This window comes from Argopecten irradians, chromosome 1 (assembly GCF_041381155.1).
Source record: "Argopecten irradians isolate NY chromosome 1, Ai_NY, whole genome shotgun sequence".
Lineage (NCBI taxonomy): Eukaryota > Metazoa > Mollusca > Bivalvia > Pectinida > Pectinidae > Argopecten > Argopecten irradians.
In genome coordinates, this window is record NC_091134.1 from 40,344,436 (window position 1) to 40,370,019 (window position 25,584).

The 25,584-nt window shown below is 34.8% G+C and overlaps 1 protein-coding gene across 1 annotated transcript in view; it reads left to right on the plus strand.

Moving 5' to 3' along the window:
- LOC138327732 (protein still life, isoform SIF type 1-like) overlaps positions 1–25,584 on the plus strand; it is a 193,201-nt gene that overhangs the window by 64,262 nt on the left and 103,355 nt on the right. The window contains 1 exon segment of the mRNA XM_069274064.1: positions 2,255–2,387. The gene's annotated coding sequence lies outside the window, so the exon portion shown is untranslated.

Genomic DNA, 25,584 nt, shown 5'->3' on the forward strand with positions numbered 1-25,584 from the left:
AAACTAAAAGCTGACGTGGAGACACAAAATCTTATTGTTTGATATCATGCCATCTTTAATTTCCCCTTGTTGCCCTTTGGTAGATTCTACTTTTTTGGCAATTTTTTACAAAGTTTATGACTTACATCAATATGTATCCATGCATGTATTAAAATTCTTATTATCTTGTATCAAAAGTAGCCTGAGTCGTGATCAGATTGAATAAAAACTCAGTAATAGATATTAAAATGTAATCTTAATTTAAATCTAAATCTTGCCATATATTATTACCTCTATACTGGTGCAATTTTATGTTTATATATCCCAATGAAATTTTTATTTTAACTCCTTTACTGCATTCCTGGAATATTTTACTGAACATCTTAACAGATACTTGATTGAGCTAATTAAAGTTTTATTAACATTTACCTCCCTCCCCATGTAAGTTTTACTCATTGGTTATGTAATTTTGGCAAAATGACAGAAAATATGATACGATCCATGTCAGAAATAGATTTTCTAACATTGAATTCAGAAGTTTCTTTATGTTGAAATAATAATGGTAGGAAAATTTAATAAGTGATTCTTAGGATACTTCCAATGCAATATCTTATAATTAAGTGTTAACTAAATTTAGAAGAAAAAAAAATGTTTTCGAAAATTTTTAAATCCTGTTTTGAAAAATAAAAAACATGTTTCCTAAACACAGGATATTAAGATAATTTCAATTACAAGGAAATTAAGTTCTTGTGTATAGAGTCAAAATAATAGTTTTGTCATAGTTTGTATATATTTAAGCTATAGTGCCATAATTATGATGTCAAATTAAACTTGTACAAATGTGTTAGTTAAGTCTATATGGCACTCACCATTTCAACATCTTGTTGAATTTACCGATAAGTGAAGAAATTGGTTTTTCCCATATCCATAGGCACAGGAAAGACAGAAAAAGTCAGCCAGTAAAAGTTATTTGAATGTGAAACACAGACTACATGCAGGCATGTTGTGGGCTTATTAAATGTCAGAACGACCGGAACATTTCGTAATTACTTGGCCACTCGCGACTAAGGGAAGTGAAAAGCACCAAAGATGAAACAAATATGGAGAGAAAAAAACTTAGTGCGTCTACTCGAGAGAAGCTATTTGTGTAATGCTTGGAATTTGCATAGCAAAATAATCTTTATATCAATTTGACATAATCTATCGCACATTAAATTACATGTAAAATTTGGCCTTGCCTCATATTAAGATGGTATTTCTCACATGTTTAAAGTTTGTTGGACAGATGTTTTCTGAGGCGGACATGGCCTATCTATTGGCACATGTTGTATGCTCACCACACCAGTGAGAGATGTAATAGAGCGTGGCTGTTCTATCAGGAAAACGCTCAGCATTGCTGTCAATATTCCAGTCCTTTACTTTGTAATGGTTGGACATGATAGGATGTGTATTCCTGGAAGTGACCTCTGATTTATTTAAGTAATTAACTAAGGTACACATTTTAATTTTCTGGTATCCTTTGGATGTAGACAATTTGGTCTGGATCAGTTCAGGTGAGAATTTGTTCTTTTGAGGGGATATTGTGTATCTGTTTTGAAGAATTTGTGATGATAAGGAACTTGAATCTATACCATTGTTGAACTTTTGTATTTCTACCAGTTAATTTGTCTTGTGATTGACCAATTGTCATTTCATTGCACTTAAGATGGAATAACTTTAAGGAAATTATTTTAATGAATCAATATGTTCATAAAGTAGTTACCTTCTGTTCCAAGAATGGATTTATGTAAATTCAATTTATTTTGAAATAAGAAATACATTTATAATCATATCTTTGAACATTTCTTATTTAAGTTTATTAACATGTAAATAGTGACTGATCATTACTAAAATATCAAGGCTGCATTGGCAAACAATGGATATTCTATATAGGACATTTTAGAACTCTTGAGTTATAGCCATTATGGGTATATAAGCATATCTATGAATGATACATTTTAGGGTGTGTATGACATAATAGACTTCATCTTTTTACAAAGGGAGATAACTCAGCACCAAAAGTCACTGACTATAAGTTAATTGAAATTGTGATTTTATTTTCTTTTTTTTTTCTTTATTTATTTATTTTTTTTCAATATATATATATTCCTAATTACTTTACTATTGTACAGAAGTTCATTAGTTAAAACAAAATCAAAAGAATTCGGAGAAGAATATTTTATTTCATAATCTTCTTATTCAATCACTTAATTATACAAATATTTTGTCATTACAGGTAACTGGTAATTCAAATGGAATGAAGCTGTATTATAAAGGATTAATTATTCTGTGAGGATTTATATTAATTTATATTGGATTAATTCTTAAACGATTAATACAATGTTGAGGAGAAGGACAACATGTTTCTGGTAAGTCTTTTTACCTTAATTTTAAATTTCTAAAATTGTGTGTTTCTATGAAAACCAACTTTACATACCATTCATATTACCCCCCACCCCACCACTGTCCCTTCCCTTCCCCATCTAAAACAATTGGCCAACATAATCATAGATTGGCTTTGGTTCTTATGCAATATCTTCCTTCCCAAATAGTCTTGAAAACATTTAGCATTGTGGAAGACAATGCTATATATCACAGAATGTCTGAAGATTACATGATGCAATGACTTGTTTTAGATGTTAGTTAACTTTAGAAGCTCCTGTAATGTCATAGCACTGCACATAGTGGAAGTGTGTTATTTATAGAAACAATTACAGCAATAAGTTTTCTTCAAAGATCCTAATGACAACATTGTACTAGAACGCACCTTCTGACAACGGATATGATATGGTTGTTCGCTGACATTTGAAGGTTTTTCATGTGATTGAGAAGCTCAGAAAACTACATAATATTATTCCTGCGGTGTGTAAGTTATGAAAGCAGGGAGTCCATTGAGTTACATTGTGTGTATCCTGTGTAATTATGATAGCGAGATCTATATTGAGTTACATTGTGTGTATCGTGTGTAATTATGATAGCGAGATATCTATTGAGTTACATTGTGTGTATCATGTGTAATTATGATAGCGAGATATCTATTGAGTTACATTGTGTGTATAGTGTGTAATTATGATAGCGAGATATCTATTGAGTTACATTGTGTGTATCGTGTGTAATTATGATAGCGAGATATCTATTGAGTTACATTGTGTGTATCATGTGTAATTATGATAGCGAGATATCTATTGAGTTACATTGTGTGTATAGTGTGTAATTTATGATAGCGAGATATCTATTGAGTTACATTGTGTGTATCGTGTGTAATTATGATAGCGAGATATCTATTGAGTTACATTGTGTGTATCGTGTGTAATTATGATAGCGAGATATCTATTGAGTTACATTGTGTGTATCATGTGTAATTATGATAGCGAGATATCTATTGAGTTACATTGTGTGTATCATGTGTAATTATGATAGCGTGATATCTATTGAGTTACATTGTGTGTATAGTGTGTAATTATGATAGCGAGATATCTATTGAGTTACATTGTGTGTATCGTGTGTAATTATGATAGCGAGATATCTATTGAGTTACATTGTGTGTATCGTGTGTAATTATGATAGCGAGATATCTATTGAGTTACATTGTGTGTATCATGTGTAATTATGATAGCGAGATATCTATTGAGTTACATTGTGTGTATCGTGTGTAATTATGATAGCGAGATATCTATTGAGTTACATTGTGTGTATCGTGTGTAATTATGATAGCGAGATATCTATTGAGTTACATTGTGTGTATCGTGTGTAATTATGATAGCGAGATATCTATTGAGTTACATTGTGTGTATCGTGTGTAATTATGATAGCGAGATATCTATTGAGTTACATTGTGTGTATCATGTGTAATTATGATAGCGAGATATCTATTGAGTTACATTGTGTGTATCATGTGTATTATGATAGCGATATCTATTGAGTTACATGTGTGTATTGTGTAATTATGATAGCGAGATATCTATTGAGTTACATTGTGTGTATCGTGTGTAATTATGATAGCGAGATATCTATTGAGTTACATTGTGTGTATCGTGTGTAATTATGATAGCGAGATATCTATTGAGTTACATTGTGTGTATCGTGTGTAATTATGATAGCGAGATATCTATTGAGTTACATTGTGTGTATCGTGTGTAATTATGATAGCGAGATATCTATTGAGTTACATTGTGTGTATCGTGTGTAATTATGATAGCGAGATATCTATTGAGTTACATTTGTGTGTATCGTGTGTAATTATGATAGCGAGATATCTATTGAGTTACATTGTGTGTATCATGTGTAATTATGATAGCGAGATATCTATTGAGTTACATTGTGTGTATGTGTGTAATTATGATAGCGAGATATCTATTGAGTTACATTGTGTGTATCATGTGTAATTATGATAGCGAGATATCTATTGGAGTTACATTTGTGTGTATCATGTGTAATTATGATAGCGAGATATCTATTGAGTTACATTGTGTGTATCATGTGTGTAATTATGATAGCGAGATATCTATTGAGTTACATTGTGTGTATCGTGTGTAATTATGATAGCGAGATATCTATTGAGTTACATTGTGTGTATAGTGTGTAATTATGATAGCGAGATATCTATTGAGTTACATTGTGTGTATAGTGTGTAATTATGATAGCGAGATATCTATTGAGTTACATTGTGTGTATAGTGTGTAATTATGATAGCGAGATATCTATTGAGTTACATTGTGTGTATAGTGTGTAATTATGATAGCGAGATATCTATTGAGTTACATTGTGTGTATCGTGTGTAATTATGATAGCGTGATATCTATTGAGTTACATTGTGTGTATCGTGTGTAATTATGATAGCGAGATATCTATTGAGTTACATTGTGTGTATCGTGTGTAATTATGATAGCGAGATATCTATTGAGTTACATTGTGTGTATCATGTGTAATTATGATAGCGAGATATCTATTGAGTTACATTGTGTGTATCATGTGTAATTATGATAGCGAGATATCTATTGAGTTACATTGTGTGTATCGTGTGTAATTATGATAGCGAGATATCTATTGAGTTACATTGTGTGTATCGTGTGTAATTATGATAGCGAGATATCTATTGAGTTACATTGTGTGTATCGTGTGTAATTATGATAGCGAGATATCTATTGAGTTACATTGTGTGTATCATGTGTAATTATGATAGCGAGATATCTATTGAGTTACATTGTGTGTATCGTGTGTAATTATGATAGCGAGATATCTATTGAGTTACATTGTGTGTATCGTGTGTAATTATGATAGCGAGATATCTATTGAGTTACATTGTGTGTATCGTGTGTAATTATGATAGCGAGATATCTATTGAGTTACATTGTGTGTATCGTGTGTAATTATGATAGCGAGATATCTATTGAGTTACATTGTGTGTATCTGTGTAATTATGATAGCGAGATATCTATTGAGTTACATTGTGTGTATCATGTGTAATTATGATAGCGAGATATCTATTGAGTTACATTGTGTGTATCGTGTGTAATTATGATAGCGAGATATCTATTGAGTTACATTGTGTGTATCGTGTGTGTAATTATGATAGCGAGATATCTATTGAGTTACATTGTGTGTATCATGTGTAATTATGATAGCGATGATATCTATTGAGTTACATTGTGTGTATCGTGTGTAATTATGATAGCGAGATATCTATTGAGTTACATTGTGTGTATCGTGTGTAATTATGATAGCGAGATATCTATTGAGTTACATTGTGTGTATCGTGTGTAATTATGATAGCGAGATATCTATTGAGTTACATTGTGTGTATCGTGTGTAATTATGATAGCGAGATATCTATTGAGTTACATTGTGTGTATCGTGTGTAATTATGATAGCGAGATATCTATTGAGTTACATTGTGTGTTATAGTGTGTAATTATGATAGCGAGATATCTATTGAGTTACATTGTGTGTATCATGTGTAATTATGATAGCGAGATATCTATTGAGTTACATTGTGTGTATCGTGTGTAATTATGATAGCGAGATATCTATTGAGTTACATTGTGTGTATCTGTGTAATTATGATAGCGAGATATCTATTGAGTTACATTGTGTGTATCATGTGTAATTATGATAGCGTGATATCTATTGAGTTACATTGTGTGTATCGTGTGTAATTATGATAGCGAGATATCTATTGAGTTACATTGTGTGTATCGTGTGTAATTATGATAGCGAGATATCTATTGAGTTACATTGTGTGTAAGTGTGTAATTATGATAGCGAGATATCTATTGAGTTACATTGTGTGTATCGTGTGTAATTATGATAGCGAGATATCTATTGAGTTACATTGTGTGTATCATGTGTAATTATGATAGCGAGATATCTATTGAGTTACATTGTGTGTATAGTGTGTAATTATGATAGCGAGATATCTATTGAGTTACATTGTGTGTATATGTGTAATTATGATAGCGAGATATCTATTGAGTTACATTGTGTGTATCATGTGTATTTATGATAGCGAGATATCTATTGAGTTACATTGTGTGTATCATGTGTAATTATGATAGCGAGAATCTATTGAGTTACATTGTGTGTATGTGTGTAATTATGATAGCGAGTATCTATGAGTTACATTGTGTGTATAGTGTGTAATTATGATAGCGAGATATCTATTGAGTTACATTGTGTGTATAGTGTGTAATTATGATAGCGAGATATCTATTGAGTTACATTGTGTGTATAGTGTGTAATTATGATAGCGAGATATCTATTGAGTTACATTGTGTGTATAGTGTGTAATTATGATAGCGAGATATCTATTGAGTTACATTGTGTGTATAGTGTGTAATTATGATAGCGAGATATCTATTGAGTTACATTGTGTGTATCATGTGTAATTATGATAGCGAGATATCTATTGAGTTACATTGTGTGTATCGTGTGTAATTATGATAGCGAGATATCTATTGAGTTACATTGTGTGTACGTGTATATGATAGCGAGATATCTATTGAGTTACATTGTGTGTATCGTGTGTAATTATGATAGCGAGATATCTATTGAGTTACATTGTGTGTATCGTGTGTAATTATGATAGCGAGATATCTATTGAGTTACATTGTGTGTATCGTGTGTAATTATGATAGCGAGATATCTATTGAGTTACATTGTGTGTATCGTGTGTAATTATGATAGCGAGATATCTATTGAGTTACATTGTGTGTATCGTGTGTAATTATGATAGCGAGATATCTATTGAGTTACATTGTGTGTATCGTGTGTAATTATGATAGCGAGATATCTATTGAGTTACATTGTGTGTATCGTGTGTAATTATGATAGCGAGATATCTATTGAGTTACATTGTGTGTATCGTGTGTAATTATGATAGCGAGATATCTATTGAGTTACATTGTGTGTATAGTGTGTAATTATGATAGCGAGATATCTATTGAGTTACATTGTGTGTATCATGTGTAATTATGATAGCGATGATATCTATTGAGTGAGTTACATTGTGATGTATACATGTGTAATTATGATAGCGAGATATCTATTGAGTTACATTGTGTGTATTGTGTGATATACATTGTGTGTGTGTAATTATGATAGCAAGATATCTATTGAGTTACATTGTGTGTATATTCTATTTTTTTTTGCCAGGCTTGATTTTGTTATTGTAACATATGTCACAATTTTTTTTAGATCATAATCAAGCCAAGAGAATCAGTGTTGATAATAAAAATAAACAAAGAAAAGAGAATTTTCATGGTAACAAAATGGTCCTGTTCTGATGGGAATCTCAACAGCCTGATTTAGACATTGTTCTGTTCTGAAGGGAATCCCAACTGTTTGGTCTAGATATTGTCTTGTTTTGAAGGGAATCCCAACAATTTGGTTTAGACATTTTTTGTTCTGAAGGGAATCCCAACAGTTTGGTCTAGACATTGTCTATTCTCTAGGGAATCCCAACAGTTTGGTCTAGACATTGCACTGTTCTGTAGGGAATCCCAACCGGTTTGATCTAGACATTGCACTGTTCTGTAGGGAATCCCAACAGTTTGATTTAGACATTGTTCTGTTCTGAAGGGAATCCCAACTGTTTGGTCTAGATATTGTCTTGTTTTGAAGGGAATCCCAACAATTTGGTTTAGACATTTTTTGTTCTGAAGGAAATCCCAACAGTTTGGTCTAGACATTGTCCTATTCTCTAGGGAATCCCAACAGTTTGGTCTAGACATTGCACTGTTCTGTAGGGAATCCCAACAGTTTGATCTAGACATTGCACTGTTCTGTAGGGAATCCCAACAGTTTGATATAGACATTGCACTATTCTGAAAAAAATCCCAACAGTTTGGTCTAGACATTATCCTATTCTTTAGGGAATCCCAACAGTTTGGTCTAGACATTGCACTGTTCTGTAGGGAATCCCAACAGTTTGATCTAGACATTGCACTGTTCTGTAGGGAATCCCAACAGTTTGATCTCGACATATGCACTATTCTGTTAGGGAATCCCAACAGTTTGATCTAGACATTGCACTGTTCTCTAGGGAATCCCAACAGTTTGATCTAGACATTGCACTATTCTGAAAGAAATCCCAACACTTCGGTCTAGACATTGTCCTATTCTCTAGGGAATCCCAACAGTTTGGTCTAGACATTGCACTGTTCTGTAGGGAATCCCAACAGTTTGATCTAGACATTGCACTGTTCTGTAGGGAATCCCAACAGTTTGATCTAGACATTGCACTATTCTGAAAGAAATCCCAACAGTTTGGTCTAGACATTGTCCTATTCTCTAGGGAATCCCAACAGTTTGGTCTAGACATTGCACTGTTCTGTAGGGAATCCCAACAGTTTGGTCTAGACATTGCACTGTTCTGTAGGGAATCCCAACAGTTTGATCTAGACATTGCACCATTCTGAAAGAAATCCCAACAGTTTGGTCTAGACATTGTCTTGCTCTGAGGGAATCCCAACAGCCTGATCTAAACATTGTTCTGCTCTGAAGGGAATCCCAACAGTTTGATCTAGACATTGCACTGTTCTGTAGGGAATCCCAACAGATTGATCTAGACATTGCACTATTCTGAAAGAAATCCCAACAGTTTTGTCTAGACATTGTCCTATTCTCTAGGGAATCCCAGAACAGTTTGGTCTAGACATTGCACTGTTCTGTAGGGAATCCCAACAGTTTGATCTAGACATTGCACTGTTCTGTAGGGAATCCCAACAGTTTGATCTAGACATTGCACTATTCTGAAAGAAATCCCAACAGTTTGGTCTAAACATTGTCCTATTCTCTAGGGGATCCCAACAGTTTGGTCTAGACATTGCACTATTATGTAGGGAATCCCAACAGTTTGATCTAGACATTGCACTGTTCTGTAGGGAATCCCAACAGATTGATCTAGACATTGCACTATTCTGAAAGAAATCCCAACAGTTTTGTCTAGACATTGTCCTATTCTCTAGGGAATCCCAACAGTTTGGTCTAGACATTGCACTGTTCTGTAGGGAATCCCAACAGTTTGATCTAGACATTGCACTGTTCTGTAGGGAATCCCAACAGTTTGATCTAGACATTGCACTATTCTGAAAGAAATCCCAACATTGGTCTAGACATTGTCCTATTCTCTAGGGAATCCCAACAGTTTGGTCTAGACATTGCACTTTCTCTAGGAATCCCAACAGTTTGGTCTAGACATTGCACTGTTCTGTAGGGAATCCCAACAGTTTGGTCTAGACATTGCACTGTTCTGTAGGGAATCCCAACAGTTTGATCTAGACACTGCACTATTCTGAAAGAAATCCCAACAGTTTGGTCTAGACATTGTCTTGCTCTGAAGGGAATCCCAACAGCCTGATCTAAACATTGTTCTGCTCTGAAGGGAATCCCAACACTTCGGTCTAGACATTGTCTTGTTCTGTAGGGAATCCCAACAGTTTGGTCTAGACATTGTCCTGTTCTGTAGGGAATCCCAACAGTTTGGTCTAGACATTGTCCTGTTCTAAAGGGAATCCCAACAGTTTGGTCTAGACATTGTCCTGTTCTGAAGGGAATCCCAACAGTTTGGTCTAGACATTGTCTTGTTCGGAAGGGAATCCTAACATTTTGATCTAGACATTGTTTTGTTCTGAAGGGAATCCCAACAGTTTGGTCTAGACATTGTCCTGTTCTGAAGAAAATCCCTAACAGTTTGGTCTAGACATTGTCTCTGTTCTGAAGGGAATCCCAACAGTTTGGTCTGGACATTGTCCTGTTCTGAAGGGAATCCCAACAGTTTGGTCTGGACATTGTACTGTTCTGAAGGGAATCCCAACAGTTTGGTCTGGACTTTGTACTGTTCTGAAGGGAATCCCAACAGCCTGATCTAAACATTGTTCTGTTCTGAAGGGAATCCCAACAGTTTGGTCTAGACATTGTCCTATTCTGAAGGGAATCCCAACAGTTTGGTCTAGACATTGTTCTGTTCTGAAGGGAATCCCAACAGTTTGGTCTAGACATTGTCCTGTTCTGATGGGAATCCCAACAGTTTGGTCTAGACATTGTCTTGTTCGGAAGGGAATCCTAACATTTTGATCTAGACATTGTTTTTGTTCTGAAGGGAATCCCAACAGTTTGGTCTAGACATTGTCCTGTTCTGAAGAAAATCCTAACAGTTTGGTCTAGATATTGTTCTGATCTGAAGGGAATCCCAACAGTTTGGTCTGGACATTGTCTTGCTCTGAAGGTAATCCTTAAAGTTTGGTCTAGACATTGTACTGTTTTGAAGGGAATCCCAACAGCCTGATCTAAACATTGTTCTGCTCTGAAGGGAATCCCAACAGTTTGGTCTAGACATTGTCTTGTTCTGTAGGGAATCCCAACAGTTTGGTCTAGACATTGTCTTGTTCTGTAGGGAATCCCAACAGTTTGGTCTAGACATTGTCTTGTTCTGAAAGGAATCCCAACAGTTTGGTCTAGACATTGTCCTGTGTTCTGAAGGAAATCCCAACAGTTTGGTCTAGACATTGTCCTGTGTTCTGAAGGAAATCCCAACAGTTTGGTCTAGACATTGTCTTGTTCTGAAGGGAATCCCAACAGTTTGGTCTAGACATTGTCCTGTGTTCTGAAGGAAATCCCAACAGTTTGGTCTAGACATTGCATTGTTCTGTAGGGAATCCTAATAGTTTGGTCTAGATATTGTTCTGTTCTGAAGGGAATCCCAACAGTTTGGTCTGGACATTGTCCTGTTCTGAAGGGAATCCTAATAGTTTGATCTAGACATTGTCTTGTTCTGAAGGGAATCCCAACAGTTTGGTCTGGACATTGTCTTGTTCTGAAGGGAATCCTAATAGTTTTGTCTGTACATTGTTCTTTTATGATTGGAATCCCAACAGCTTTATCTAGACATTGCACTGTTCTGAAGGGAATCCCAACAGTTTGGTTTAGACGTTGTCCTGTTCTGTAGGGAATCCCAGCAGTTTTGTCTAGATATTGTCCTGTTCTCCAAGGAATCCCAACAGTTTGGTCTAGATATTGTTCTGTTCTGAAGGGAATCCCAACATTTTGGTCTGGACTTTGTAATGTTCTGAAGGGAATCCCAACAGTTTGGTCTAGACATTGTTTTGTTCTGAAGAGAATCCCAACAGTTTGGTCTAGACATTGTCCTATTCTGAAAGCAATCCCAATAGTTTGATATAGACATTGTCTTGCTCAGAAGGGAATCCCTAAAGTTTTGTCTAGATATTGTCCTGTTCTGAAGGGAATCCTAACAGTTTTGTTTGGACATTGTCTTGTTCTGACGGGAACCCTTATAGTTTTGTTTTGACATTGTCTTGTTCTGACGGGAACCCTTATAGTTTTGTTTAGACATTGTCTTGTTCTGACGGGAATCCTTATAGTTTTGTTTTGACATTGTCATAGAAGGAATCCCTATAATATGATCTGTTAGTTAGCATGGTTACTAAATTCTGCTCTGTGTGAATAATTTGGACCAGGTTTAGTGTAGGTATCATGAATGTCCATTCAAGATTGTGCCAGAAACATGCCAGCTGGTCATCAATATTGAGAATGTTTTATTTACATTCTTGGGTGTAACTATATGTTAACAGAAATGTGGAAATATTAATCCAAACTTGATAACTAGAGATGGAAGTTTATATCTGTAGACTTGATATAGAAAATGTGTTCAGAATAATCATGCTAGTAAATTCAAAGGAGATTAATTCTGCTATGGCCATTAAAACAACATCTCAAAACCTCACACAGATTCCATGGGCCAATCTGAATTTTAAAAGAAGAGGAAGCTGTGATTTGTTGAAAAAATCAATGTTCTTTGTTGTCAAGTTAATAAATGTTCATGGAGATATGTGGGAGGATTAAGGGAGAATTATAGCAGCCCTCTCAGACTATTACAGATGTTCTGACTGGAACTCTAGATCACTGTAAGTGTACACCATGATATTAATACCATCATCGATTTTCTCTCCGGAACACCAAATTTGATTGGAAGGAACTTTTCAATAACTATTAAAGAGAAATTATTTTTCAATTTTATATAGTATATGAAATATGAGAAAGTTAAGCAAAAAACTTAAGCCAAATTATATGTTGTACTTTAGATCACTATATATAAGATAGTATTTTGACATTGGAAATGAAATGTTTCGAACAGTGGATGGTTAGAGTAATTACGGGATAGTGTTGATGTGCAGAGGAATCGCTGGCTCATGTAACTTATTGATCGCTGTCTGTCTGGCCTCAGTTACACTACCAGACTCTACTAAACTATTTGTGGTACCTGGATATATGGGACTATGACCGTTTTCTGCTACCAATTTCTTAAATTATATAGTTGTGGTTGTTCTCTTGTGGCTTTCAAGCACATCATACTATAGATGTTTATCATTTTCATATTAAATTCAAACCAATGAATTCATAGATTCAATCATGTCATTTGCTCTGTTTTACAATAATTTTCTTTCATTAGATCATGTATCATGAAAACATCAACTATGAGAACAAAGATGTTGCTTTTAAGAAATGGAAAAATGTATAAAAAAACCCTCACAAAAACAAAGTTGAATTTGAATTACTAAAATGACAGCTGACAGGTTTTGAGTGTTAATAGTATAGATATTTAAATAAAATAGTGTCCATCTAACATTGCAATGGCAGAATTTCAGTCATTTGTTAGAACATTGGACAAGATACTCAAAGACTGGCTGATGACACATACTCTTTCTCTGGCTAAGCATGTTCTATACTGAGTTATAATGTAAGCAATTGCTGTTTGTTTTGCTTAGTAAAGGCTTAATTATGTGTTAAACCTCTACTTGTAAAAAAAAGTTTTCATGGGGTGTGAAAACCTGTGTCAGGTGTATCTAAGACCTTCAAATGATAGCCCTATGCTTCACCAAATTGAGCTACTTGGTCACTGGCATACAATAGGCCCCATGCATATCCAGATAGGCCCCATGACCAGAACCGTAACCAGAAAATCATTGACAGAACACGATGAAGCAATAGCATCAATTTACAATTAATACCAACCCAAGCACTGCTCAGAGCTGTAGGAATTATTATTAAGATTCTTGTAGAATGTGACTTGTCAGTCTGGCGTTATGAATAGCACTAAGTCCTTACCATCACTTGACAATGTCCAGCTGAAGGTATAATGTTGTGGCTGGACAGCTCTGACCACTCTCTGACCACTCACTGACCAGTCCTACCCTCATTTTGTTTGTAATGAGCCTAATCAGATGTCTAGGTTTGTGTTACACAAGGTCTGTGTGGGTTATACATATAGTGGGTATAGGTTGGTTAGATTATGTAGTAGCCTTTAGTGCAGAGACTTAGGCCAGGGACTCACTTTTGCCATATACTCCATGTAACAGATAGAAACCTGGCCTTGGGGTAAGTTATCTGATGTTATTGATTTTATGCCACTTTGTTAAAGAGGTTGAGGGGTATCCTGTTCAATTTCATAAGGAGTCAGTTGGTATTTCTCTTTATTGACAATATTACCCCTCCATCTGCTACCAAAATCCTTGGGTTAAAGGGTGGTGAGGGCAATACTAAAAGGGAGGGATAGGGTAGGATGGAGAGTATGTGTGGGATAGGAGGGGGTGGGGAGTGTGTGTGAGATGGGATGGAGTGGGAGGGGGTGGTGAGTATGTGAAGGTGGGAGGGGGTGGTGAGTATGTGGGAGGGGGTGGTGAATAGGTTGGGATGGGGGGGGGGGGGGTGGCTGTCGTTTGTGGGGTGGGAGGGGTTAGCTAGCATATGTGTGGTGGGAGGGGGCAGGAAAAATAAATCTTTGTGTCCTGCATCTGTCCTGCCTAGTTTTATCACAGGAACTACAAATATTGAATACTTGTTCTTGGATAAAATTCTGAGATCAAAGATGTAAGTTGACCCATGGTATATGATTACCTGATGAACTAGAAGTCATACTCAATAATATATATAAATTACTCTTTTCTAATAGGATTACTTTTAACACCACGACTTCCTTGCAATATTAACGTTTTTGTTATGTTGACATTTTCTTAGCGTTGATTTTCTCCAATAAATTCATATGTGCTTCACTGATAACAGTTAATGCATTGCTGTTTTTTTCTGCAAACAGTTGAATTATAATGATCCTCACTATTTTCTCTGTATGTGGTTTTATGATAATTCCATGTATGCACTTTCATGTATTGGACATTTGTATCTAAATGAAGTTTAGAGATTGAGTGAAGCTTTCAGACACTGTGTAAAGACTTATTAGATATATTAGAACCTAAATTTAGTTTCTTTCCAGTTTCCTGAAATTGCTGTATCAAATTGGCTTCATAGGTCTTGATCTTGTTCTTCAAATATTTGTCTTATTTGAATTCTAGACTGTTTCCTGACTTCTGCTGTGAACACAGGAGAATTGATTAGGAATGGTATACCCTAAAAAAAGATGCACTTTTCCATTTGTAATCGAAATAAACTTGATACCTATTTATCTGATACTGGCATTTCTTTAAATAAAATTCCTTGTTCAATTGCCAAGTTAATTTAAAATAACCTACAAGGGGATTTGATACCATCAAAATGCAACTGTATATATATGAGTTTCTCTTAGGTTTCTATGTGCTTTTGGATCGATCATGTTTCTTGATTATATACAATCGGTAATATCATTTTGGGGAGAATTTATGGTCTAAGATTCTGCATTCTAATACTATACTGAATTCAGTGAATAGTATCTTTTACTTTGATGACGACACGAAGCCTAGACCGCATTGTGCTCTAAACTTAGATTTGTGTTTCCATTTTAATACCTCACCATGAAGCAGGAAAGAATCAGCTATACATCGATACCAAGGTAGCGAATGTCTGACCTGTGGTCAGGCCCCATTCATATTTTATATGCAGACAACTGAGGCAATTTATGTTTTACAAATAGTTTTACCTGTACTTGCAAAGTTCATAAATCAAATTTGGAATATTTCAAAAATATTTTTAAAATGAGGTCATGAGGAGGGGGGGGGGAGGATGTTGATGTCTGATATTAGAATACAAACCAACCAAGACCTATTACTCCTATTACTTCAGACCACAACTTCAATCTCTTAAGTCTCATATTTTATCTCATATTCCTCCCTATCTTTAGTACTCCTCCCCATCCAGGTGGGGGCTAACTCGACTAACTTAAACATCTTTCAATCTCCCCCCCCCCACCAACATCTATCTACCTCACCCCCATTTTCTCCCATCTGTAATACCCTCCCCCATTATATCCAAGCTTTGTGAACTCTCCATCCTCTTTGACTTTGAGACTTTACTAATTATCAGAATTATCCTCCGCTCTTGCCAACCAAACGAAGGCTATGGTATGTCCTAGATCAGATCCCTAAATGATGGTATGCAACCTTTGATACATTTATGATAAAATTAGGCAATACTCTTTGTCTGCTCCTCGACCAGAATCTAATTGTATATGATTAATTAAGAGCTAAACTTTCGACTGATCTATGGCTATCAAACCACAATAGTTATCTTCCTTAGCTCTTAATGACATAGTTGGTGGCAAAAACTACTAATTATCTCCCTTTATTCTTCATTGACCGTGTGTTTTATTAATGTTTTTAAAATGTAACTGCTTTAGCTTTTACTGTAGAAACAATCATTGGTGTAACCAGTACTCACTCTATAGCCATGTAATCATGTTGTTACATTATTTGCTGTAATTGTTTAGGCACAGTGATTACAGCAAATACTGAAACAACAGCACTTAGAGGTACAGGGGCACTGATTACAGCAAAAACTGTAACAACAATACTTACAGGTACAGGGGGCACATTACAGGGGCACACAATTACAACAAATATTGTTACAACAGTGCAATTACACAATTACAGACAGGGGATGATTACAGTCTTAGTACTATATCACATTACAACAATATGACAATACACGGTACAGGGCGCCTGTAAGGTTACACAGCTAGTACTATAACAACAGCACTTACAGGTATAGGGGCACTAATTACTAGTCAGCAAGTACTGTAACAACAGTACTTAAAGGTATACAGGGGCACTTATTACAGCAAATACTGTAACAACAGCATTTACAGGTACAGGGGCACTAATTACAGCAAACACTGTAACAACAGCACTTACAGGTACAGGGGCACTGATCATTAGGGCACTTTTGATATTTTTTAAATAGAATAACTGAAGTACCTAATATCAAGCTTAATTCTATACTTCTACTTTTTATGCAATATATATATATTCCTCAATCAGCTAGGCTGGTGAATTAAGATACAGTGATTTGGCACCTTTGACTTGAGCTTAGATGAGGTTGAGTGGGTGAAGATACGGCCTTCATCAGACAAGGCTGTGCCACACAGAGTGAGGTCTTCTAGTGGTGATGAGGGATGTCTGTACTCTTTTGTCTTACAGCAGGCAGTATAGTGTGTGATAAACACAGAACCTGTTCATGTTCAGAAAAACAAAATGTTTATTCTTCTTCTTCACTTGTCAGATGCTAATCAAATAAAAAAATCTTGGTATTGGTTTATTTATTTTTACGTTGTTTACTCAGCTGTCAAGAGTTGCTTGGACAAGACGTGGATTGGATACAATTTCTGTTTTGATAGATATCTTGATTTCTCTGCCTTATAATGTAACATATATAGCTAGCTTCAGAGTAAAAGTCTATGATATGTGAGTATATTTAATCGTATCTATTTTTCATCCTTGTCTTTCATTTGGTGTCACCATAATTAAGGAAGAATATTTGAAAGTACATATATGCACTATATCAGCTATTTGTAATTGATACACACTTACCTCTATATATATATACTTCACAGGAAAATGTGGATATATGAAACATAAAGTGATAGCATAGGAAATGGTTTTATGAATGAACAAGATGTTATATTGACATTTAGATTTGGTAGTATGTCAACATTGTCAATGTTTTCCTTTAAAAATAATTGCATTGGCGGGGGGGGGGGGACCGGTTCATTATTTTGTTGAGTTTATGGGAAAATTAATTACGATATATCTTGAGAAGCATTCTATTATGATTCAAAAATGCATTTTGGTATGAAAGGGACTTAAATGAATAGTTTTTAGCTTTATGAGAAATACATTGTGTCATGACCCTGTGCTAGCTATTAGTCAGAGTGTGCATGTTGTCCATGTGTACTCCTAAATTGTATCAAGTACCTGTGTATGGGATAATACAACTTGGGATTTAATTTGGGGTCAAAAGGTCAACTACAAAGGTCACTGTTACTATAAATAGTTTGTAAAATAAAAATTAGTTTCCAGGTGATAATTTGAAAACACAACAATGGAATTTGGTCAAACTTCACACAATCGTAGCATATGGCATAATACATAGATTAGTAAATGTAATAGACGACAGGGGACGTGTGTTGCTTGCAACACTGTTGTTTTAAGTGTGTTAGTTATAATTGTGCTTTACTGTATGTTGAGACTACTGCATTACAACCAGTTATTTGTTTTAAGTGTGTTAGTTATAAATGTGCTTTACTGTATGTTGAGACTACTGCATTACAAGCAGTTATTTGTTTTAAGTGTGTTAGTTATAAATGTGCTTTACTGTATGTTGAGACTACTGCATTACAACCAGTTATTTGTTTTACATTACAACCAGTTATTTGTTTTACATTACAACCAGTTATTTGTTTTACATTACAACCAGTTATTTGTTTTACATTACAACCAGTTATTTGTTTTAAGTGTGTTAGTTATAATTGTGCTTTACTGTATGTTGAGACTACTGCATTACAACCAGTTATTTGTTTTAAGTGTGTTAGTTATAAATGTGCTTTACTGTATGTTGAGACTACTGCATTACAAGCAGTTATTTGTTTTAAGTGTGTTAGTTATAAATGTGCTTTACTGTATGTTGAGACTACTGCATTACAACCAGTTATTTGTTTTACATTACAACCAGTTATTTGTTTTACATTACAACCAGTTATTTGTTTTACATTACAACCAGTTATTTGTTTTACATTACAACCAGTTATTTGTTTTAAGTGTGTTAGTTATAATTGTGCTTTACTGTATGTTGAGACTACTGCATTACAACCAGTTATTTGTTTTAAGTGTGTTAGTTATAAATGTGCTTTACTGTATGTTGAGACTACTGCATTACAAGCAGTTATTTGTTTTAAGTGTGTTAGTTATAAATGTGCTTTACTGTATGTTGAGACTACTGCATTACAACCAGTTATTTGTTTTACATTACAACCAGTTATTTGTTTTACATTACAACCAGTTATTTGATTTACATTACAACCAGTTATTTGTTTTACATTACAACCAGTTATTTGTTTTAAGTGTGTTAGTTATAATTGTGCTTTACTGTATGTTGAGACTACTGCATTACAACCAGTTATTTGTTTTAAGTGTGTTAGTTATAAATGTGCTTTACTGTATGTTGAGACTACTGCATTACAAGCAGTTATTTGTTTTAAGTGTGTTAGTTATAAATGTGCTTTACTGTATGTTGAGACTACTGCATTACAACCAGTTATTTGTTTTAAGTGTGTTAGTTATAATTGTGCTTTACTGTATGTTGAGACTACTGCATTACAACCAGTTATTTGTTTTAAGTGTGTTTGTTATAAATGTGTGTTTGCTGTTTATACAAATAAGTGTTAGAAAAATGTGTCAAGACCATTATAAATTACAGTAAAATGTGTCAGGCATTTTCTTGTACAGATATTACAGTACGAAATGTTTGTGCTGACACTCTTCATTCCAAGAGTATTAAAGTGATTATTTCCTCTCTCCTCCACTCGATTACTTCTGATTACATTTTAATTGGTAACACCATATCTCAGTGGTTTTGGGATGATTTCCTTCATGTATCGTCCCTTCAGGTAAACTCTTGATTATTCCTGTCAGAACTCGGCTGTCTGTGGTACGGGACCTCTGTGGATCAAAGATTTGATTGGTCCCAGCATGATACTTCTCCCTTCATTAACCATACAACGTCAAATTATCCAAACGTTCAAAACGAGGCTCATGTCATGTTCTCTAGGGTACATTAAGTGCCGAGTTTTAACAGGTAGTTGTAACATTTCTGTTAAGAAGCTGTACATTTTTGTAGATTTGTAGTGAGGGTGATGACCTCTGTATGTCTGCTGATGCTGTAGCTCTATATAGCTCCTGCCATATCTAATGTTTATTCAGAAGCTAGGTCAAAAACACCATTCCCTTTAGAATCGATGGAAACAGAAAACTGACATTAAAAACACTTGACTTGCAAAGACTTTTGGCACAACCAATTTTCTGCTTAAAACTTAAGGAGAAGATGTTGCCTGCGTTTTTCACATTTGTAATAAGTTGAATAATTTTGGCAAAGACCTATGCAACCGCTGTTTTCATTTCAACCATTTCATGTAGAGCTATTTGTGAAGACTCATTTTCTCACCTTGCCTGCAGAATTGTTACCTCATTACAACTCCCAACCCATGGACTGGTTAACTCTAAAACTGTGCCGATGTAATAATCCACCAGCATGCTTCCTTAGGCATAGAGTGAATGTGAATGGCATTTTTGTGGCGAGAATTGTCAGCATACTGCTGTAGTTGTACATTAGTTAGCTTCTCATTGACTTGCACCAACAAAGAAACACTGCGCTTGTGTTTTATTGCTGTTTTACGCCAGCAAACATCCCGGTAACAATTCGGTGTAACTGTCAGTACCAGTACTAAAGAACTAACAGTGTAGTAGTCGAGGTGTCACTTCCTGTTTCCTCTCCGTCTGTAAAACACATTCCTGTCAGTTCCTGTCGCCATGGAGGCGACCACAGGTGTGTTAGGTAGCGGAGACTGGACACTGACATCACTTCCTGTGTAGTGTCTCTCCTGACTCAACAGTTGTGTATTGGAACTACGGTATCGGTATCGTAGACGGGACTATGACATCACTTCCTATACGTTGTAGCTTGATCACCCACTCAATTCAAGTATTGGAATTATCCTTTCTGAGACTAGAAGATGACCCAAGTTCCTGTATAGTAATGTTCCCACTCAGATTTTCACACAATTCTTCATTTGAATCTGTGAATGGTAAATAGAGTGCTAATGAGTGATATGGATGCTTTACTGCAATGCTTATAGAGCATGGGCTGTCAACCCACAGGAGATAAATGGGTAATGTTTTTAACTAATATTAATTTATATAAATGTATATGTATATATCCTGCACAACATATTTTAAATGTCTAGATCTAAAGTTACACAAACAGGTTTTATATTGTCACCATAAGTTATAACTGTTGGACTGTATAGCATGTAACTTATCATTGTTTTTAAGGTGACTATGAAACCAATCACAAATACGAAAAAAATAGTTTCTTGTGTATTATATAATATTGTAATCCTTGGATATACCCATTTTTGCCTATGAAAGGAATTGAAAGCATGAAACCAAGAAAGTAGAATCAAGATGATATTTAATGACAAACTCTTAAATTTTGTCTTATACACTAAAAATTGTGTTGCGCTATATAGATCTATACAATATTAAATAATTCTTTTCTTATCTTTCTGGAATATTCACAATATTATGCTGTCATGATACTCACATAGCCACTTACTATCAATGTTTTAAACTTAATTTATGTCATTGATGCACTTAAATGGTGTCAAGGTCATTTTAGCAATCACCTGCTGTCAATGTAATATTCATAAGGTCATGCACATATGCTGCCAATATTATTCACATAGTCTCATGGTTTTAAGGTCATTCACATAGCTAGTCTCATGGTGTCAAGGTCATTCACATATATAGTATAATGGTGTCCAAGTCAAACACATAGTCTCATGGTGTTAAGGTCATTTACATTGTCACATGCTTCCAAGGTCATTTACATAGCTAGTCTCATGGTGTCAAGGTCATTCACATATATAGTACAATGGTGTCCAAGTCAAACACATAGTCTCATGGTGTTAAGGTCATTTACACAGTCACATGCTTCCAAGGTCATTCACATAGCTAGTCTCATGGTATCAAGGTCATTCACATATATAGTCCAATGGTGTCAAGGTCAATCACATAACCACATGGTGTTAAGGTCATTTACATGGTCACATGCTGCTAAGGTCATTTACATAGTCTAATGGTGTCAAAAGTCATTCACATAGTCAAATGGTGTTAAGGTCAATCACATAGCCTCATCAAGTGTCAAGGTCAATTCTGTGTGTAATTCAAGGTTTATATTTACTAATTGTGTTTCCAATGACTGCCAACATATTACAAATTAATACATGTGCACAGAGAAAGATAAAAATAATTCTTATTTTTCAATCAAGAACTATTTTGTCGAGATTTAATATTCCAAATGGGGAAATAATGACTGTAATGTGACCGTCTGCCACTGGAGACGACAATTACACCACATTGACGTCTGCTCGTTTTCTGCCCACACCTGACGGTTTCCAGTGATTGGTTGACTTTGTCACTGAGATCTCTGGTTGTCATGGTTTTGGCTATTGCAGTGACATTACTTGGGCATTGTTTTAACTGCTGTACAGCTGAACGTGTAGTTTTGCACTCCCACGTAGAAGTTAAATTGATTGTAATGAAGCAGTTGGCAGTGTTGTTACGTAGGTTTATTTGTACTTTTGCTGTGATTTTATGGTGATTTCATGCCAGTTAACAGTTTGGTAGTGGAATACATTTCAATATTTTATATTTCATTTGATTTCAATTTTATACATTTCATTTCATTTCAATATTTTTTATTTCGTTACATTTTAGCATTTACTTTTTTTATTCCTTTTCAATATTTTTTGTTTCATTCAAATATATATATTAGCTAATTAATTTTAGATTGGTATTCGGAAATCAATTTTTTCTATTGAAAAAGGAATTAATAGAGGTGCAATAAATTTTGTCATAGTTATCGTTATCTTAGATTTTTTAAGAAATCTTCTTAAAGGTAGGTTTCTCCCAACCAAATAAATATTTTTTTGTGAAATGCGATAAGCGGAAGAAAAGATGAAAAATACATATAAAATATCTCAATTTAATTTCTTTATGTGTTTGAGATTGAACAAATGTGTCTTGAATACAAAATTGAAGGAAATCCTTGATTTATTACGGTGTCCGTCAGACAAAATAATATGCAAATGAAGCTGCGATGGATTGTGTTGTCGAAGTTTGGCGCATGCGCTTGTCACGCACTAAAAGTAAACAAAATGGCTGAACAAAAGTGTGTGCGATGAAAAAAATATATCTGAATCGGCAACAAAGTGGAGGAAATTATAATGGATTAGGTAGCACCCTAGGATATCTATAGGGAATTAAATTCAGAGATGGCATGTAGCAATAGAAGAAACAGAAGCCACATCTCAAGCGGAACTTGCCGGGATCTGTTGGGACTCGTGTAACGGCACTTGTGTAACGGCATTGCACGTGGTGAGTTAAATTTCAACACATATGCCAGCGCACAAACAGCCGCAGACTAACTACGTGTATATTTGGTGTACAAAGTTAGCGAGCGTATGATATATGTATAACAGTCCCTCGCACTTCGATTTGTTGTTGTTGTTTTTTAACTAAACATGCCGTGGCGAGACTGTCACTTCTATCTGACATTTTGTTGCACGCTTCCGTTTGTTGCTGCGGCCTCGTTTTGGAAAAAAATACGTCATGTTCTATGTAAAGCTTGACTTCGCTCTATTTTTAGAGAAGTATTTTCCTGGTCAAGCTAGGCAACTGACCACCCATATTGTTCGCTGTATGCATTGAAAATGAACTGAAGATTATATCTATGTATAGGATAAATTTCAATTTCGTAGTCTTTATATTTCATTGGGCGAAACCTACCTTTAATCAATGTAAAATGTTCTTAAAGCAGAAGTGAATGTTGACTATGAAATTTAACATAAAAGTTACACATTTTCAAAGCTAATGTAATACAAAAAAGACCTTGATGACCTGACCTTAATTAACACTTAAAATGTTGCAGTACTTAGTCAATTTTTTACAGAACACTTTTTACCATTAGGTTTTCTCATGTATACTTGAAATATTTTCTGAAAAGCAGCTAGTCAATATTATGGTGTAGAGAAATTACACATCCTTATGACCTAAAGGTGAAGACGTTTTGCTATGGTGTTGGAGGTTTCCCAGCGCCTCTTCAGGCATCAAGATCTGCACTCAATGTTTTAACTCGGAGAATGTTATAATAAGGCTACAAGAAAAACAAGTGGCACCAGTATATATACAACACTTCTGAGATGTTTTGCCATCATAATGTTGTGTGGGTGCAGGGCTGATAATCAAAGTCTAACAGAAAAATCTGACAGACCAATTGTATGTTTCTTTGGCCAGACATTTTGTTATGTCATATGTACAGTGAAACTTGAGCCTAACTGACCACCTTTGTATGCAGAACACCTGCTAATTAAGACCAATTTCTCAGGGTCCCAAATGGTCCATTCATAATAACACAATTTGACCTGTCTATAACGACCACCTGACTACTAGAGATCACTTTTCCCTTGTCCCTTGGGGGATCTTTTAGACAGGTTTAACATTTAACAGAGGCTTTCTGTGCCATTGTAACTGTCTAAATTTCATATGTTTTTTTAACACTAAAACAATTGATAGTTGGGGGGGGGGATATAAAGTGTTATATATCATATTGTCATGTATAGTCCAATCAAATGTTCGATATTGGAGACTTTAATGTTATAGGTTAAATTTTCATGTTTTCCCCATTATTCCATGAAACTAGTAAACAGATGTACAGTATGTTTATATTTCGTATTCCATAAAATGGCAATGATTTAAAATGTATGATATATATTGAACAATTCAAATTATTTTGAGAAGCACTGCAGTGATTTTCTTGTCAAAACTTAGATCTTTAATTTTAAAACAAACTTTTTAATTGTAGTATTTCACACCAGATTATCATTTACAGAACAATCAAATAACTTTCAATTATTGGTGCAATCTTGCTTCACATTATTCTATTGATTTGCCATTTTTTGTAAAAACAAAACTTTCACAACATGAAATGGATGCTGGCTGCAGTCATCACATGCACAAGTGAATTTCCAGCAGCCTGCTATCAAGGGAATGCTATGAGCGTGTTTGATTAGTGATACACATAGTGAGCTGTATGTTTTATCTCATTATTAATGGAATTATAGTGAGAAAATGATCCAGGAATCTGAGAAAACTATCATGTAGATCACTTAGCACATATGGTGCATGTCCTAAAGGTCTTCAGTTTTATCAGGTTGATAATAAATCCAGAAATGTCAACTTCACAGAGTGATCATCATCAGCAGTACATGTAATAGGAAATTATGGCATGTGGTGTTGGGTGTAGATCAATTTGACCTTGCAGAAGATTTGACCTTGAGATTGACCTTTGTCTATGACCTCTTTTTCTTTTAACCTTGAGATTGACCTTTGTTTGTGACCTCTTTTTTTCTTCTTCTTCTGTTGAATTGTCAGAGCTCTAAGGAAAGAGTTCATATGAAAAATAGTAAAAATCAGTAAAAATATGTATGATGAAAACAATGACCTTGATGTGACCTTGATTTTAACCTTATTTAACTGGGTTACCATTATGTCTTTATGTAAATTGTAGATAACACTTATATAAAAACACCTAAAAAATATAAGGACTTGTAATTGTCTTTTCAGAGTTATGTCCTCTGCTCCAGGCATGATCTCAAAGTGATAGAATTGACTACGGCTCACAACAGCTTTACAAACATCCAATATAGATAAGAGTGTTATATCGGGATTCATATGTCTATTAAATACAGCTAAAACCATCAATTTAGATAACCATGACTGATGCTACACTGCACCCTCTTACTTTTAACTCTACATCTCTGTCTGCCACAGACCGGGTCTGTTACACACTTGTTATATAGTAATTAGGGTGACCGGCCTCAGCGTTTAGATATACAACATCTGTGGAATTGGATTCAGTTTAACATTTTTCTTCAAATTAAAATTCAATTAATTTTATATGGATATATTATGCTGATTTATGAATTATTATACAGCATGTTCCAATTTGTATTTG